The sequence below is a fragment of the Nerophis ophidion genome, linkage group LG23, assembly GCF_033978795.1.
Source record: "Nerophis ophidion isolate RoL-2023_Sa linkage group LG23, RoL_Noph_v1.0, whole genome shotgun sequence".
In the NCBI taxonomy this organism is placed as follows: domain Eukaryota; kingdom Metazoa; phylum Chordata; class Actinopteri; order Syngnathiformes; family Syngnathidae; genus Nerophis; species Nerophis ophidion.
In genome coordinates this window covers 11897211-11911096 of record NC_084633.1, presented here as the reverse complement: position 1 = coordinate 11911096, position 13886 = coordinate 11897211, and the positions used below count along the sequence as shown (strand labels likewise).

The window sequence follows — 13886 nt, the reverse complement described above, 5'->3', positions numbered from 1 at the left end:
TGATCACGTGCAACTTTGAAAATACTTAAAGTTTAAAAGTTCTGACAACACACCTGTTTTATGTGTCTGTAGCTTTAATGCGAAAGTTGTTGTACACTTTATTCCCTTTTTTCATATACAGTGGGGCAAAAAAGTATTTAGTCAGCCAACGACTTTGCAAGTTCTCCCACTTAAAATGATGACAGAGGTCTGTAATTTTCATCATAGGTACACTTCAACTGTGAGAGACAGAATGTGGGGAAAAAAATCCAGGAATTCACATTGTAGGAATTTTAAAGAATTTATTTGTGGAAAATAAGTATTTGGTCAACCATTCAAAGGTCTCACTGATGGAAGGAGGTTTTGGCTCAGAATCTCACGATACATGGCCCCATTCATTCTTTCCTTAACACGGATCAATCGTCCTGTCCCCTTAACAGAAAAACAACCCCTAAAGCATGATGTTTCCACCCCCATGCTTCACAGTAGGTATAGTGTTCCTGGGATGCAACTCAGTATTCTTCTTCCTCCAAACACGACGAGTTGAGTTTATACCAAAATGGATACATGGATGATACAGCAGAGGATTGGGAGAATGTCATGTGGTCAGATGAAACCAAAATAGAACGTTTTGGTATAAACTCAACTCCTCGTGTTTGGAGGACTGTTAGGAAATATTAGCGCTGCGCACACACACAGCTAAAAGTCGTCTGCTTTAACCGCATAATTACACAGTATTCTGGACATCTGTGTTGCTGAATCTTTTGCAATTTGTTCAATTAATAATGTAGAAGTCAAAGTAGAAAGATAGAGTTGGGAAACTTTAGCCTTTAGCCACACAAACACACGGTGATTCCTTTTTTTAAATTCCCGGAGGTGAAACTTTACTATGGATCAGAGCGGTCAAGCGAACATGGATCCTGACCACTTTCCAAACAGCAGTTTTCGGTGAGAAAATTGTGGTAAAAAGTCGCCACTTACCGGAGATCAGCTGAGCTTGTGCCGTCCGTACAGCTGCCGTCAACTTCCATCAGACATTGGCGTCAACACACCCTTCCGACTATCAGGTAATATTATACTCACTAAAACACTAGCAACACAATAGAGAGATAAGGGATTTCCCAGAAGTATCCTAGTAAATGTGTCTAAAAACATCTGATTCCGTCCCAATGCAATTGCCTTTTTTTTTTTTTCTAGTCCGTCGCTATCAATATCCTCAAACACGAATCTTTCATCCTCCCTCAAATTAATGAGAAATTGTCGTTTTCTCGGTCCAAATAGCTCTTTTTGTTGGAGGCTCCCGTTAAAAACAATGTGAGGATGTGACGTCATCGTCTGCGACTTCCGGTACAGGCAGGGCTTTTCTGTTAGCGACCAAAAGTTGCGAACTTTATTGTCGATGTTCTCTACTAAATCCTTTCAGCAAAAATATGGCAATATCGCGAAATGATCAAGTATGACACATAGAATGAACCTGCTATCCCCGTTTAAATAAGAAAATCTCATTTCAGTAGGCCTTTCAGAGAAATCCAAAAAAGGTTCACGGACACTCACCCAAGTAGAGACGCGTCCTTCCTTGAGTGTCACTCCACTTTTGCACAATTTCTGAAACGTTGTCCCCTATGAGGAACACAAAAAAAACAATGAATACAATGGACCTCTTTTTTGGTTTGTTTCTGGCCCATTGCCATGTATTGTTACTTGCCCAAAAGGTGAAGGAGGAAGTTTTTGGGTTTTTTTCCCTGATAGGGGGTTGGATTCCAGCTGTGTTTATATATGTGTGTGTGTGTAGTGTGTGTGTGTGTAGGGGCTCAGCGTTGGCAGCTGAAATGAATGACGGTGGAAGAATGCAGGCCGACCACTCTTGCACTGTGTAATTAGTCCATCATCAACCCCCTGCTGTTATTGTAGTTTGTTGTTGATCTGGAGACTCATGTGTAACTATGATTTTTTTTTTTTTATGCATGGGATAGCATCATAACGTGATGATGGCTCAGCCACTTGTTCAACCTGCTGGTGTTATGGCGGAGACCTTTACTTGATGTTGCATACATCAGCCCTGAGTCACTGCCATGGCTGCAGGCTGCACACACACACACACACACACACACACACACACACACACACACACACACACACACAACTTTTGTGTTTACGACATACTAATCATGCCATTCCGCCACCCGTTAGACTTTAATGACCCGCGAGTGTGCATGTTTGTGCTGTAGGTAGACCGAGAGATGACGCTCAATTCTGTTAAATGCATTCATACATACAAGATAGTCATCGAAACCAAACAGTCATCATACACATTTGCAACCTTTTTTTTATTTTTATTTTTTTCATTCCAAAATTCCTGGTTTACTCTAAACTCCACATTTTCCAAGACATTTTCCCACACTGCAAAAACTGAAATCTAAGTAAGATTAAAAAATATCTGAAATAAGGGTGATATTTGCTTATTTTCTGTCTAATAAGATAATTATTCTCATTAAGCAGATTTTATGTTAGTCTTTGACTTGTTTTAAGTGCTCTGGTCCTAAATGATCTCAATAAGACAGTAGTTCTCAAATGGGGGTACTTGAAGGTATGCCAAGGGGTACGTGAGATTTTTCAAAATTATTCTAAAAATAGCGACAATTCAAAAATCCTTTATAAATATATTTGTATAATACTTCAACAAAATATGAATGTAAGTTCATAAACTGTGAAAAGAAATGCAACAATGCAATATTCCTTTTTGTGGACATGTACCATAAATATTGATGTTAAAGATTTCTTCTTTTGTGAAGAAATGTTTAGAATTAAGTTGATGAATCCAGAAGGATCTCTTTTACAATCCCCAAAGAGGGCACTTTAAGTTGATGATTACTTCTATGTGCAGAAATCTTTATTTATATTTGAATCAATTGTTTATTTTTCAACAAGTTTTTAGTTATTTTTATATCTTTTTTTCCCAAGTAGTTCAAGAAAGACCACTACAAATGAGCAATATTTTGCACCGTTATACAATTGAATAAATCAGAAACTGATGACATAGTGCTGTATTTTACTTCTTTATCTCTTTTTTTCCAACCAAAAATGCTTTGCTCTGATTAGGGTGTACGTGAATTAAAAAAATGTTCACTGGGGGCACATCACTGAAAAAAGGTTGAGAACCACTGCAGTAAGATATTACAGCTTGTTGCTGAGATTTTATGACCTATACTGAGTAAAACATGCTTGAAACTAGAATATCAACTGTTGCAAAGCTGTGTCATCAACACTCACGAGTATAAAAGTACTTTTTAAAGTAATGATTTATTTTTTCAAGCATGAAAAAAAAATCATGATATTGACACAATTGTCTTATAATTAAAACAACTGTTTTATTTTCAATGAAACAATAGAAAAGACGTACTCATTCAGTAGTACAGTTGGCACAGTACAGCAAACTGACAGTTAATATTTAAACATTTAACATGTGACATTTCAAACAAATTTTAACAGAAATAGTTCATGCACATTCAGATAAATTCCTCAAAATTACAATTAAGAAAATTTTGGCCGGGGGCCCGGCTGTATATATGCGCACTAATTGACTGAAAGAGCACGCACTTAGCGTGATGATGTCATGTTATCGATGGAAAAATGCATTACCCAGCTGGGTAACGTTTGCTGTGGTCTGGAACAACATTGCACACAAACGAGAGCATCCCTGCAGGACGAGGAACAGCTAAACATGCTTCACTACACACCGTAGCTCACCGGCGTCAAAATGTAAACAAACACTATTGGTGGACAGACACCTACCATCCACCATCTATTCGATACTGATATGGCATCACATCTTCATTCGTTTTAAAAAAAAATGTATATTATGTTTATAAACTCAAGAAATACATCCCTAGACACATGAAGACTTGGAATATGACCAATGTATGATTCTGTAACGACTTGGTATCAGATTGATACCCAAATTTGTGGTAACATCCATAACTAATGTAAAGTATCAAACAACAGAATAATAAGTGATTATAACATTTTAACAGAAGTGTAGATATAACATGTTAAAAGAGACAAAAAGCAGTAAATGAACAAGTAGATTAATAATGAATTTTCTACCCCTTGTCCTTAATAATTTTGACAAAAATAAAAGAACGATAAACGACACAATATGTTACTGCATATGTCGCCAGGCTAAATTAGGAGCCTTTGTTTGTTTACTTACTTCTAAAAGACAAGTTGTCTCGAATGTTCACTATTTTATTTAAGGACACACTTTCAATAAGAAACATATGTTTGATGTACTCTCAGATTTTTTGATAAAATAAAGCCAATAATGCAATTTTTATTTATTTAGAAAAGTATCAAAGTGTCAAAAAAAATTTGGTACCCTTACCAAAATATTGGTATCGTGACAACACTAATAGAACATGGTGTTATATCAAACTTTGAGTGTAGATTTAAATATGAATACTAGTACTTCGCATCCTTTTTGAATTTGTGTATTTCCTGCAAAACGTCAGACGTTGAAAATGACCCCCAAAAATCGGGGAATCGATCGAGGAATTCCATACGTGCAACTTAATTATATTTACAAAGCTTCTGTGTGGACTTATCATTCAAATCTGTTTTGTGTACATCTACTTGTTTGATTTTTAATCAGTCATTGATAGCAAGTAGTTAAATATTTGAACGGGCGCTCAAAGGCTGATCTGTTACTAGTTTCGGTCGAGTAGACTAATAGGCGTGTGTGTGTGTGCTTTTGCCTAGTCAGGTCTTGGTTTCCCCCAAGGTAATTACAGCCTCAGATTAGGAGCGCCTTTACTTTTTCTATGCTGAAACGCTGCAATTTGCGGTGGTTTTGTGGGATGAGCATCCTCCCTCCTCGCGTCCTCCCCATGCATCTCCTCACACTCCCTGTTTGTTTGGTTTGTGTCGGTCGTTGGATTTTCGGGGGGGATTTTCTGGACTTTTTGAAGTCCCCCCAAACCAAAGCAACCGAGCGAACCCCATTCGAACGTTTGATTTCCTGAATTCCGGTGACATTTTCTGTTAACGATCAGCACGTGTGGCAGTGATTTATTTGGAGGGGGTGTTTTTGCATGTGTGTGTGTATATTTATACGAGGTCTACCTCCTAATGGTCGGACCTCAATTTAGCTTCTGAGGCACGAGCAGGGGGTTTGCCTTCGTATATACCGCCTGGTCAGCACTGAAATGTGACGCCACTAAGCTGAGGGCAAAGTTTGAAGGTACTTGAACATGCCAACAACTGCATTAATGGGGTTTTCTTTGGGGTTTTTTGCACATTTTCATTTGCAGGTGCAGTTAAACCTGCAAAAAGGCTGGGGCCGTACTCTGGCTCCCGCACATACTGGCAGTCAAATATATTGTACGTACAAATACTAACACACAATTATTCATACATATATACATACATACTTACACAAATATACTACATACCAACCCACACAAATTTTACACATCCACACGCACAAACATACATATATACATATACATGTACATTCACTGTACAAACATACATATAAACATACATGTACATATACAATCACTGTACAAACAGTGTACAGTGAACAGTACAGTGAATATATATGTACATATACTGTACATATACATTCACTGTACAAACATACATATACACATACTGTACATACTTTATATATTCATTGTAAAAACGTACATATACACATATATGTACAAACATACATAGACACATACATGTATTTACATATACATCCACTGTACAAACATACATATACACATACATGTACATATACATTAGCTGTACAAACATACATATACACATACTGTACATACTTTATATATTCATCGTAGTGAAGTGAAGTGAATTATATTTATATAGCGCTTTTCTCAAGTGACTCAAAGCGCTTTACATAGTGACACCCAATATCTAAGTTACATTTAAACCAGTGTGGGTGGCACTGGGAGCAGGTGGGTAAAGTGTCTTGCCCAAGGACACAACAGCAGTAACTAGGATGGCACAAGCGGGAATCGAACCTGCAACCCTCAAGTGGCTGGCACGGCCACTCTACCAACCGAGCTATGCCGCCCCTATCGTACAAACATACATATACACATACATGTCCATATACGTTCACTATACAAACATACATATACACATACATGTACAAACATACATAGACACATACATGTATGTACATATACATCCACTGTACAAACATACATAAACACATACATGCACATATATATTCACTGTACAAACATACATATACACATACTGTACATACTTTATACATTCATTGGACAAACATACATATACACATACATGTCCATATACGTTCACTGTACAAACATACATATACACATACATGTACAAACATACATATACACATACTGTACATACTTTATACATTCATTGTACAAACATACATATACACATACATGTCCATATACGTTCACTATACGAACATATATATACACATACATGTACAAACATACATAGACACATACATGTATGTACATATACATTCACTGTACAAACATACATATACACATACATGTACATATACATTCACTGTACAAACATACATATACACATACTGTACATACTTTATACATTCATTGGACAAACATACATATACACATACATGTCCATATACGTTCACTGTACAAACATACATACACACATACATGTACAGACATACATATACACATAAATGTATGTACATATACATTCACTGTACAAACATACATATACACATACATGTACAGACATACATAAACACATACATGCACATATACATTCACTGTACAAACATACATATACACATACTGTACATACTTTATACTTTCATTGTACAAACATACATATACACATACATGTCCATATACGTTCACTGTACAAACATACATATACACATACATGTACAGACATACATATACACATAAATGTATGTACATATACGTTCACTGTACAAACATACATATACACATACATGTACATATACATTCACTGTACAAACATACATATACACATACATGTACATATACATTCACTGTACAAACATACATATACACATACATGTACATATACATTCACTGTACAAACATACATATACACATACATGTCCATATACGTTCACTGTACATACTGTGTCTGCTTGTAAGTACTCTGTGATTGTGCGCTGCCGAACATGCTCGTACATAAGTAAACCAGCAATGACACGACGTGATGACGACAGGGGGTTTAGGGGCTGGCGGACCGGTATTTTCAGAGGCGGTATAGTACCAGATATAGTTAATTAGTATCGGGGTACTTTACTAATACCAGTGTACCCGTTTACCATGAATTGATTTACGTGGACCTCGACTTAAACAAGTTGAAAAACGTATTCGGGTGTTACCCTTTAGTGGTCAATTGTACGGAATATGTACTGTACTGTGCAATCTACTAATAAAAGTTTCAATCAATCAAAAAAAACGTAAATTCTAGTTACAGTAGCTCTCCCATTTTATAGGCTTGTTTTCAATATTGTTTTGAGAAATGTCCATTTTGAGACCCTTCAAGCTTGGAAAACACACTTAAATCCCAACTTTCTGCCCCGTCGACTTCCCTCTCTGGACCAGCTGTGTGAGTGCCCCGCTCGTGCCCTCTGTGGCTCCCCCTCACCTCTCTCGTATCCTCTGTCCCCCCCGAGACCTCCCCCTCGCCACAGCACCTGACTTTTAACCATCCATAATCCCTCCGATGCAGGATGCTTTTCACGCTGACGCTAATTGGCAGAGCTCCAATTATTGTTTTGCATCGGTGTCCAACCGCACTGCATCCCACTGGGAGGGGACGCTCCTCTAATTAGTCACAATTAGAAAAGCATTACAGTGAGTATGCATTAAAGACGTACAAACCCCGTTTCCATATGAGTTAGGAAATTGTGTTAGATGTAAATATAAACGGAATACAATGATTTGCAAATCATTTTCAATCTATATTCAGTTGAATATGCTACAAAGACAACATATTTGATGTTCAAACTGATAAACATTTTTTTTTTTTGCAAATAATCATTAACTTTTGAATTTGATGCCAGCAACACGTGACAAAGAAGTTGGGAAAGGTAGCAATAAATACTGATAAAGTTAAGGAATGCTCATCAAACACTTATATGGAACATCCCACAGGTGTGCAGGCTAATTGGGAACAGGTGTGTGCCATGATTGGGTATAAAAGCAGCTTCCATGAAATGCTAAGTAATTCACAAGCAAGGATGGGGCGAGGGTCACCAATTTGTAAGCAAATTGTCGAACAGTTTTAGAACAACATTTCTCAATGAGCTATTGCAAGGAATTTAAGGGATTTTACCATCTACTGTCCGTAAAATCTTTAAATGGTTCAAATCTGGAGAAATCACTGCACGTAAGCGATGATATTACGGATCTTTGATCCCTCAGGCGGTACTGCATCAAAAACCGACATCAGTGTGTAAAGGATATCACCACAAGGGCTCAGGAACACTTCATAAAACCACTGTCAGTAACTACAGTTGGTCACTACATCTGTAAGTGCAAGTTAAAACTCTGCTATGCAAAGCAAAAGCCATTTATCAACAACACCAAGGAACGCCGCCGGCTTCGCTGGGCCCAAGCTCATCTAAGATGGACTGATGCAAAGTGGAAAAGGTGTTCTGTGGTCTGACGAGTCCACATTTCAAATTATATTTGGAAACTGTGGACGTTGTGTTCTCCGGAACAAAGAGGAAAATAACCATCCGGATTGTTATAGGCGCAAAGTTCAAAAGCCAGCATCTGTGATGGTATGGGGGTGTATTAGTGCCCAAGGCATGGGTAACTTTCACATCTGTGAAGGCACCATTAATGCTGAATGGTCCATACAGGTTTTGGAGCAACATATGTTGTCATCCAAGCAACGTTATAATAGACGCCCCTGCTTATTTCAGCAAAATAATGCCAAGCCAAGTGTTACAACAGCATGACTTCGTAGTAAAAGAGTGCGGGTACTTTCCTGGCCCGCCTGCAGTCCAGACCTGTCTCCCATCGAAAATGTGTGGCGCATTATGAAGCGTAAAATACGACAACAAGACTGTTGAACAACTTAAGCTGTACATCAAGCAAGAATGGTAAGGAATGCCACTTTCAAAGCTTCAACAATTAGTTTCCTCAGTTCTCAGACGTGTATTGAGTGTTGTTAAAAGAAAAGGTGATGTAACACAGTGGTGAACATGCCCTTTCCCAACTACTTTCGCACTTGTTGCAGCCATCAAATTCTAAGTTAATTATTATTTGCACAAAATAGAAAAGTTTATGAGTTTGAACATCAAATATCTTGTCTTTGTAGTGCATTCAATTGAATATGGGTTGAAAAGGATTTGCAAATCATTGTATGCGGTTTATATTTACATCTAACACAATTTCCCAACTCATATGGAAACGGGGTTTGTAGTGTGAATGGAATTATGTGTACTCGGCGCATATCTGGAGACTAATCCGCCTCAACACAATCGCGCGCTCTGTCCCCAGAGTGTCGTGACACTAATATTTTAAGGTCTTAACCGCGTCGTGTTTGCAGAAAACCCGCTGGCACACTTTAGCATTTGTTTACCCTGTCAAGCTGTGTCCACACTTCCTGCAGCATTAAAAGCCTGAAAGTTCCCCCATTAGCAAATAAACCCACCACCCCTCCCCAGGCCTCCTGTGGCTGATATAAACCAATTATCTACTGTCAATGACACACATGGCGAGGAAATCGGCAGAGATGGGGGGGTTAATAGCGCCACTATTAGGAGTGGTTTACGGTTTTGCTATGCACCCCCAAACCCCAAGGAAGGATTATGTGATTTGCCGTGACTGTTTGTTATGGAAGGGGGGGGGGGGGGTTTGTAAAATGCTAATCTGTCTGAAGGCTTGCGGGATTGTGGTCAGAAGACTGTTCTTACACTTATTAAGCATCTCGGGGGGGAAGGCGGTTAAGGCTTTATTCTGTGTGCAACTTTATTAACCACACAATCAGTGATCTGTTAACTTACCGTATTTCCATGAATTGCCGCCGGGGCGCTAATTAATTTAAAACCTCTTCCCACTCCTGCGCTTATCAAAGGCATGCGGTAAAAGTAAGCATGCGCTAATTATTTTAAAACCTCTTCTCACTCCGGCACTTACCAAAGGCATGCAGTAAAAATTGGAGGGTGATGTAAGCTTGGACCTTAAATCCTACTGAATAGCTCTTAATCTTCTTCCCTTTATGCGATTTCAAATTACCGGTATTGAAATCAGCCTCCTCCATTTTGAAAATGATGACAGGGGAAGTTTCACACGTGACGTCACGAGTTTGACCAGGTGGTAATACTAAGCATGGGCTAATTATTTTGCGAAGCGAGTTTGACCCGGTAGTAATTCAAGGAAATACGGTATGTCTTTTTTTTTTTTTGTCCTTTTCAACACATTACAAAACATTTTTTCCCAAACCGTATTTCGAGATTTTTTTTCTATTTACATTTGATGATAAATTGTATTATTATGCATTATTAGCTATTAGGGTTATAGGGTATACCGGTTTTAGTATAGTACCATGACATTAATGAAACATATTCGGTACTATGCCGCCCCTAAATAGTACCGGTCCGCCACCGGCCCCCCCACACGCCGGTTGTTGTCACGTCGTGTCTTTGCTGGTTTACGAGCAGACGAGCATGTTCGGCAGCGCACAATCACGGAGTACTTCCAAGCAGACACAGAGTGTAGACAGAAAAGGGAGATGGGACGCATTTTTTCTTAAAAACTAACGATAAAGGTGAAGTTATAACACTGAAACGCCGTCAGGAAGAGATGCTTTAAGACATGGCTAGCTAGCTAGCTAGCGGCTAAAGTCCAGCTCCAGTCGGCAGTATTTTAGCTACTTCTAAATCACTAATCCTCGCCGCCATGGCAACAAATAAAGTATGTTTCTTGCAAGTACTATTATCACTGCAGGACCAGGAATAGCTAAACATGCTTCACTACTCACCGTAGCTCACCGGTGTCAAAATGTAAACAAACGCCATTGGTGGATCTACACCTAACATCCACTGTAATGATACCAAGTACAGGAGATATCTAGTCGATACAACTATGATTACATCGATACCTTTTTGGCATCACATCTTCTTTAGTTTTTTTAAGATTTGTATTATGTTTATAAACTCAGGAAATATGTCCCTGGACACGAGGACATTGAATATGACCAATGTATCATCCTGTAACAACATGGTATCAGATTGACACCCAAATTTGTGGTATCATCCGAAACTAATCTAAAGCATCCAATCAACAGAATAATAAGTAAGCAAGCAGATATTAACGTTATTTTATTAACGTTTGACCACGACTGTACATTTGTGGCCTAGTGGTTAGAGTGTCCACCCTCAGATCGGTAGGTTGGGAGTACAAACCCCGGCCGAGTCATACCAAAGACTATTTAAAATGGGACCCAGTACCTCCCTGCTTGGCACTCAGCATCAAGGGTTGGAATTGGGGGTTAAATCACCATAAATGATTCCCGGGCGTGGCACCGCTGCTGCTCACTGCTCCCCTCACTTTCCAGGGGGTGATCAAGGGGATGGGTCAAATACAGAGGACAAATTTCACCACACCTAGTGTGTGTGTGACAATCATTGGTACTTTAACTTAACTTAAAAAACAGCAGTGATTCTACCAACTAAGTAACGCCACAGTGGCAGTAAAGGAACATCAAACATATTCAAAAATCCTCTAAATGTTCAAAGATGTCATCATACTATAATAATTATCAGCAGCTTAAAAGAAAATGACTCCACTTACTCAGAAGTGTCCCGTCCAATAATCCATTAAATTACGCATGCTCCACTCAGAATGTATGACAAATTTTGTCAACATTGCGCCTTTTCATTTCAAACGTTAGTTTTGGTTAAAATGATAGAAGATCATCTAAAGTTCAACTCAAAACCATGCTTACGAGCTTATTTGATTGTGTTGATTACACACATACATACATACATACATACATACAGTACAGGCTTAAAGTTTGGACACAACTTCTCATTCAATGTGTTTTCTTTATTTTCATGACTATTTACATTGTAGATTGTCACTGAAGGCATCAAAACTATGAATGAACACATGTGGGGTTATGCAATTAACAAAAAAAAAGGTGAAATAACTGAAAACATTTTTTATATTCTCGTTTCTTCAAAATAACCACCCTTTGCACTAATCACCGCTTTGCACACTCTTGGCATTCTCTGGATGAGCTTCAAGCACACCTGTGAAGTGAAAACCATTTCAGGTGACAACCTCTTGAAGCTCATTGAGAGAATACCAGATATTAACAGTAAATGAACAAGTAGATCAATCATTCATTTTCTATCACTTGTCCTTAATCATTTTGATAAAATAATAGAATGGAAAATGACACAATATGTTACTGCATATGTCAGCAGACTAAATTAAGAGCCTTTGTTTGCTTACTTACTAATAAAAGATATGAATAAAAGTTGTGTAGTATGTTCACTATTTTATTTAAGGACAAACTTGCAATCCGAAACATATGTTTAATGTACCCTAAGATTTTTTTGCTAAAATAAAGCCAATAATGCAATTTTTTGTGGTCCCCTTTATTTAGAAAAGTACTGAAAAGTATGGAAATAATTTTGGTACCAGTACCAACATATTGGTATCAGGCCAAACTATTTGACATAATGTATTTTGTTTAATTCTAAAATTCAGTCAGAGCAGGGGGCAGTTCTAAATTAACTGATAAATACAGAATTAATGTATATTTTTATCATATTTTTTAATTAATGTACATATAGAACATACTAAATTAATGTTTTTTCTTTCAAATGTAAGTGAAATATTGTTTTTTATTGTGCATACCTTTTTTATCATTACCTATTTAATTTATTTAATTGTTTATGTGTTATGACAATTGGGTGTGAGCAAAATTAACCATGTATATATTTATGTTTTGGTATTAATTTAAGATGACTTATGATTTGTTTAAAAAAACAACAAAAAAAAACAACATTTGTGTCAAAGGGAACTGAATCAAGAGCACTGCTTCCAGTAGTCAATAATCCAGTGACCAATTTATCAACTCATTGATTATTTTGTCTATCTTTATGAATAGTTCCATCCATCCATTTTCTACCGCTTGTCCCTCTCTGTGTCACGGGGGTGCTGGAGCTCATTCCAGCTGCAATTATTGTTCATTAATTGGAAAAATGGTTCTATTGGCTCAAATTTATGGTGACGAAATATGGTTCCCTGAGCTGTTATTAAGGCTTAATAGGTTCTAATCTCAAGTCTTCTGAACAAAAGCGGAGAAATATAACCTTAGAAAAAATGTCATTTAAACCATTTGTATGCACGTGCAACTCTTAAAACCTTCAGTATACCAGTATGAAGAATTATATTGTGGAATGGATTAAAGTAAAGAAGTCAAACAATGCACTGTGATGATCCAGATTAAGAAACTGTTCATACTACAACTGTTTACAAAGTACAGGGAAGAAGGATTATGATTAACGTCTTGAATTTATGGCAAATAAGATATTATTCATCTCATTACATGAATGCATAACTGACTTAACATTTTTTAAGAAATGAATTGGTGTAAATTGTGTTAAAAAAAAAAATGAGAACAGGAAGTGAACATGCATTAGTAATTGCTATAAAGTAGAAAACGGCTAGGATTAAATGAGCTTCTTCCTACTCTTTTTCGGACATTAATAGAAAAATAAAAATGTGTGAAGTATCATATTGAAGTTGTGTAAATATTTGAAACAAAGTTCAACCTACCAAATCTTAGCGATAGCACTCCAAACAGTGCATCATATTTAGAGGAATAAACAATAGACATTTGAAGTGAAGTGAAGTGAATTATATTTATAT

General features: G+C 37.4%; 2 protein-coding genes across 3 annotated transcripts in view; one reads left to right on the top strand and one right to left on the bottom strand.

Annotated features, from left to right (window-relative positions):
- The window catches only part of coro7 (coronin 7), a 350254-nt gene that overhangs the window by 204104 nt on the left and 132264 nt on the right, over nt 1-13886 (top strand). The gene's annotated exons all lie outside the window — the stretch shown is intronic.
- vasnb (vasorin b) overlaps nt 1-13886 on the bottom strand; it is a 50221-nt gene that overhangs the window by 34058 nt on the left and 2277 nt on the right. Inside the window, exon 2 of the mRNA XM_061884837.1 lies at nt 1534-1599. The gene's annotated coding sequence lies outside the window, so the exon portion shown is untranslated. The remainder of the gene's footprint in view (nt 1-1533; nt 1600-13886) is intronic.